Source organism: Pleurodeles waltl, chromosome 5, assembly GCF_031143425.1.
Source record: "Pleurodeles waltl isolate 20211129_DDA chromosome 5, aPleWal1.hap1.20221129, whole genome shotgun sequence".
NCBI classification, from domain to species: Eukaryota; Metazoa; Chordata; class Amphibia; order Caudata; family Salamandridae; genus Pleurodeles; species Pleurodeles waltl.
The window spans coordinates 1001433435-1001439872 of NC_090444.1; the positions used below are offsets into that span (position 1 = coordinate 1001433435).

At 40.9% G+C, this 6438-nt stretch overlaps 1 long non-coding RNA gene across 1 annotated transcript in view; it reads right to left on the minus strand.

Annotated features, from left to right (window-relative positions):
- Positions 1-2943, minus strand: part of LOC138296239 (uncharacterized) — a 319690-nt gene extending 316747 nt beyond the window's left edge. The window contains exon 1 of the long non-coding RNA XR_011203792.1: positions 2644-2943. This is a non-coding gene — a long non-coding RNA (uncharacterized lncRNA). The remainder of the gene's footprint in view (positions 1-2643) is intronic.
- Positions 2944-6438: the final 3495 nt, after the last annotated feature.

Here is a 6438-nt window from a genome sequence, read left to right on the forward strand (position 1 = left end):
GCATGCTGAAAATAACTGTGCAAAGGAAAGGATTAACAATTTTTTGGTTGATTGTGAGATAATTGTAACTTCTTCCCCGGATAATGTCTCTAAAGGCATCCAGAGTGAGCGCTCCCCAGATAGGTTTGGGCGTGTCATAAGAAAATCCCAGATATGTTTAAAAAATGTAGGATACAGGTTTTAGCTCCACAGGGCAGGGGGAAAGGAGAAATGCTATTACCCACATTTCCCTTAGTATTGGCAAATGAGTTATCACCTTGTGAAAGTGATGCTCTTCAATGTAGCAATCGCTTCAGCCCTCTAATCAATACTTCAGACCTACACGACCATCCTGAACTAAGTACTATGGTGGGTTAGACAGTAGATACAAAAGTAAACCCAGACTTGTCTAAAGCTCAGTGCATCTCATGCATACAGGATCGAAAGAGTGAGGTGTCTGAGCTCAAATTTGTGGTTAATCCTTTAATTTCAATGGTTAAACAGCTAATACCTTTAGATGCGATGACCATTATGGATCATACTCATAACTCCACACTCAATCCATTAGGGCCCTCGGAAATGTTGCCCAAATTGCCCTTGACAACTTGAAGTAAGAATCATATTTTTGCTTCCTGCCCTGCCCCCGTCAGTTTGGTCCCTTGTGCTCGCCATCTTCCAGTAGGCGGTAGGACTGGGAACTCTTGTCAAGCTTCGATACATAATGGTTTAGGCTTGATCAAGGAACCAAGACTCTATTGTCAACCTTCCAAACCTATGGATGATAATATCCCAAATTGTGCCTGTTGCTGACAGGTTCAAATCTAGCAACACTGTCCTAATGGCTAATGTGCTTAATTACATCCATCGGCCAAAAGGTAAGAGAGGGAGAATCTGTCAGAAACAAGGTGATTCATTGGATCCATCATGTGAGAGGCTGTTACTCTGTGATATATAAGTATATAATCCAGGGAGTTAGAAGGCCTGATCCTGATACACGCTATGATATGATTGAGTTGACACTTAGGGACAGGAGTATGGTGGATGACTTGGTGCACCTAGATGCTAGGACAAGTGCCCCTGGGTACTCCTGTATTCAGTTTAAATATCCCAGGCTCCCCTCGTATCATAGGGCCTGTGGTACCCCCCATTTGGTGGGTAGCTCATCTGCTCTAAATAAGAACAATTGACTTGGAGTACCAGCTGAAACCCTTGCTGATTTACCATTCCGGGCTCTCTCCTCACACGACACCACTAGCCCTGGTATGGTTGTTTCTTCTACCGCTGATTCTTCTACCACTTATTCTCCTCTTTTGGTTAGACTTCACCAGTCAACTCAGGACCAGCTGGTCAATTGTGACAATATTGCACCCGCTTCCCCCTACCAACCTCATCTGACAACTCAGGATCAAGTAGACAATTGTGTGAACACTACATCTATGGTCAGGGCAGCTCCTCAAAGTGTTGGGGTACATGTTTCCTGGAATGTGGGAAGTTTAAGATCTGTTTTCCCCCCTTACAGCTTTTACTTTTTTTATTGAGGAACACGTCCTATGTCTCCTTCAGGAAACATGGTCGATCAATCCACTATTTTGGTCTGGTTATTTACATTTTTACATTCCAGCCCTCATCAAAACCAAAAAGGGGTTCCTGACATGATAAGGAGAGGAACCCAAGGAACAGAACTCCAAACAGAGGAAAACAAATATGTCTCTCCTTTTAAGTTGAAAACATCACTCATTAACCGTTGCTATACAGCTTCAAAAAGCAATCATTATTTTAATCAAAACTACAAAATGTATTAACTATACAATTTCAAGATACAAACGGCCAACAAAAAGAATTCCCTAGCTGATAAAACAAACAAAGAAAAAAACATATGTCCATAGACGATCACCAAACTCAAATACAAAGACAAAATCACACAAACAGGCAAGACTCATACAGAGACAGATATCACAAAACAACATACACGTAGACACGCGTTTCGGTGGACCTACTACATTCAGATACAAACTTGATTCCTTGTGCCACCTTCATCAGGGCAGAGTATCAAAAATGAAAGCTTAGTATCTGATGGAAATCTAAACAACAACCCAGAAAGGAATACAATTAGAATGACATGTAAAAATAAGTAGGGAATCATAGTGGATACTATACATCATAATAAAAAATAAAAAAAGGTGGATGTGAATATTCATCACCATGATCTAAATGGTGAAAAAGCAGCTAGAATGGGAAAGTGATCAAAACTAAAAGACACTAAAAGATACTCGCAGTGCTCCCCAAATATAGCGCTAAAGATCCCAGTGTGCAACACTCACCAGATAACCACATAGATTTTAAATAAAAAAATATAGAACTAAAGCCTAAATCTGAGGCAAACCCAAGGCAATCTAGTGTAACGCTTTCGTCCCTGGTAGGACTCAATGTATGGAACGGCTCATCAAAAGTATTCTGTTCGTACAGTGTTTAACGTCTGAAACAGTAGCTAATAGAAACTCATGTAGGAGTTTAACTCATTGTACCACGTCTCTGCTAAAATACATATACTCAGAGGAACAGCGTAACGAGCACACATGGTACTGAAAAGGGTCATTCATACCGCGAACAAGAATCACTTCCGTATAAAGAACAAAGTAAACAAAAAACTGTATAAACACGTACCCGCAATGTGAGGAAATATGATGAATCCTTCTACTACTGCTAACCGCTGTATCGAGGGCTGTAAGAATATTTCTAGCTGGAAGCTATAATGTCTCATTTCCGTCGGTAGACGTGCTAATTATCACCGACATAGAAGAAGGAGTTTAAGAGAATGTCCATTGATAGAAAGGACAAGAAAAGCTTGGCGGACATCTTGGAATAGCCTCACTCCTAATATTCGAAAAATCAATTGCTTACAGGAAAAGCGTAAGGTATCCATCAAATTCTTATATGTAAGCTAAAACGCTTCCCTTCCACAGTAGACCCACTAGCTACAGACTACGTAAAAGGAAGAAAATAATCCTATAAATAACAGACAAATATAAGAAATACAAAAAAACAGCGGCCATCTTAAATGGTACCAAAAATACATGGCACATTATATACAGAAGAATAACCAAAGAAAGACTAATTAAAGAAAAAAAACAGTAAAAAAAACAACAGCTAAACATATGAAGTACTGCCAAGAAGAACCAGAGTTGCTCACATCCCTCATTAACTGGGCATGTTACAAAGTATTTTGCCAAGGTATTTCTTCATTCAGACCTTTGTCATAAGTATATAAATAGAAAATAAAAAATAACCTCTCTTTTTCCTAAGTGATTTGGAACTCACATTGCCCTTAGGGATGATCTTTTCCAAAATGGTCCATCTTATATCCTCTTCTTTGTGTTTATATGAAATCCAATGTATGACCAATGGGGCATTGGACTTCCGGGTCTTCCAACCCTCTCCAGTAGTAGGGGTAGACCTTCTGGGGGCTTATTTAAATGGGCCAGAACATCATTAAACTGCTATATATCTCAGCTATCCATTGATTCCCCTGACATGTTAGGCATCCAGCTATTATTTGAGGTAAAGGCAGGTGTGATTATCCTTAACATCTATGCAAGAGGGGTTTGTGTTTTGGAGACATTCCTGTGGAAATGTCCCTGGCATTATAAAATCATTGTGGCAGGTGATTTCAATGTTACATTTGAACATCTTGACTGGGATGATCTTGGGTTTACTCATGAGGAGGATCAGGTATGGTCTGTCCCTGCCCTGGACATTACACCCATTAAAGAGTGGTTGCAAGTTGCCGTCCAGGCAAAAACCTTGACTATTGAATTTGGGCTCAGAGCACTTAATGGCAGGACAGAATCTGATACAAAGAGCTGTCATACTTACAACAAGGTCAACCATACAAGTAGATTTGATTATTGTTTAGTTGATAGAAGCCTTTAGTTATTGGCATGATGGTTATTGAGAGAACTGAGAGTGATCATAATCCACTCTCAGTCCACATGCTTTCCTTGTGTAACCAAATGTTCATGATCAACACCCCAGCTATGTCACCTTTGGGAATCAGTTTGGCCAATGATAAACACCACTTAAATTGGAACAAGGTATTGGCCCGACCACATATCATTAGCACTGCCAGTAGAATTTTGAAGACCTCATTGATGCAGTTAGAGGTGGGCTCTGCAACTTCTAGTGAGCAAATAAGTATGTCTCATGCTTTATGCTTCAAGGGTATTGCAGCCAATTTTACAACAGGGATTGACTCTGGTGGTGGAAGGCCCAAGGGTAAACATTGCGAGTTTGATAAGGAATGTTGAACATCAAACAAACTTAATCCAAGCAAATAAATCGAAGGATGTAGTTGCTATTCGTTCAGCTAGGAAGTCTTATAAATTAGCTGTCTGTAAAACTAAACATGGGCAAGATGATAAGTGGTGGGCTGCACTCAATGATGGTTCACGTGAGAATAATTGTATAAAATGTTGGTCTTTGGTGGCGCGTGGCCCTGAGAACAGTGCATTAAACATTACAATGAACATTGTTCCAGCGGAGTGGGTAGGCCACTTTAGTCGAATGTACTCTGCTGATCATCTTAGTATGGTATGCAAACTTGATAAGGATTTTTGGACCATTATCAATCTAACTCCTAGCCCTCCACCAATGCAGTTGTTTACTCTTTCAGATATAGTGCACTCATTAGGTATTTTAAAGCGCGGGAAGGCATCTGGTCCGGACGGAGTTCCAACAGACCTGTTTCTAACTGATATTGAAGTATGGACGACATACATTACTATCTTATCAAATGCAATAGTGGCAGGGACACCAATCCCTGAGTCATGGAAGGGTGCCATTGTAGTCCTGATTTTCAAAAAGGGCGATAGAGCCCTACCTTGTAATTATATGCCAATTAGCCTACTGGACTGTGTGCAGAAAGTCTTCTCCCACTGTCTTTTGGGGAAGATTCAAGATTGGTTGTCTGAGTGTGACATACTAAGTCCACTACAGGCTGGTTTTCACAAGAAAACTTCCACTTTTGAACAAGCCTTCAAGTTTCTGTTTTTAAATTGGAAGACAGTTTTTATTGGTAAGGGGAATATGTATGTTGCCTTTGTTGATTTGAAATCCGTGTTCGACCTAGTGCCTCACAACAAGCTGTGGGAAGTTCTTTCTGGGACAGCATTCCCCGCGCAGATTCTTGCACTATTAGACGGCTTCATGTGTTAGGTGGGGCAACATGGGGCAGCTCACTGACAAAATTCCGGTGTCAAGGGAAGTACGTCAAGGGTGTCCTTGCTCCAACTTTGTTTTCTTTATATATTAATGATAGTGTTTCCTTTTCACTCAGGGTAGAAGCTGATGCACCATTATTAGGAACACACAAAATTCCGGTCTTGCTATTTGCAGATGATACCCTTTTGATATCTAAGACCCCAAGCGGCTTACGGAAACTCCTTACGTGTTTTGAGGAATTCTGTTCCACACGGAGTCTGGAAATTAATACTTCCAAAACTAAATTGAAATGTTCAATCCTCATAGATCCTTCAAAGGGAAGTTTATGTTTGGAGACCCCCTCTGCTTGAGAAGGTGAACACATTTAGCTATCTTGGTTTAATGTTAACAGAGAATGTGTCCTGGAAGTAACACATTGCAAAACAGGTGTTGAAACTAAAGCAAACTACAGGGGATTTAATCAAGGATTTTAACCTTTCATACACTAAGCCGATACGCCCATCAGTCCAGATTTATGAAGCTAAGGCTGTGAGATCTGCTCTTTATGGTGCTGATTTATGGGGTCATTCCAAAGCTCAAAAACTATCAACTCTTGAAAATGAGTTCTTAAGAAAGCTTGTTTCTCTCCCGTCAAGCACCCAGTTGTTCCCAGTCTTTAAGGACTAGGGCATTAAGAGCATAGGCTATAAGGCTTGCCTATGTCCTCTTTTGTATTGGCGGTGGCTTTGGACTACTCCAGACCTTGACTCCTATACTGCGGCCCTGCTGGTCATTTTAGAAACTGATTGCTCTCTTAGCATTGTTTGTCTCAGATACATCAAAGTGTCATTTTATGTGCTTGGGCTCAATGAGCTCTGGGACTCTCCAACTACTGCCTCCTTCCCGTTGAAACTCAACCTTAAAAAACCATACTGGAGAGTGGCAAACTCTGAGGAACTGGGGGTAGCACTCCACTCCACATTGTCACATGAGATGTAATTCTGGTCACCAAAGACAGGAAATTTTGCTCCCAATTTTGTGTGGGAACCTTGCCATTAAGATAATTTACCAGATGTTGGTCATCTGAGGGGACAACCAATTGTCCAGCTTGTTGTGCCCCTATTGAAAATTTCCCTCATGTTTTATTTGTTTGCCCTGCCTATGCAACCGCTCATAGGAAATGGCTCGCTCCTGCCTGCAGATTGCTGGGAGTTCACAGGTCTCTTGTTTCTCTTTGAATTCTCAGATCAGACACTTGCTGGG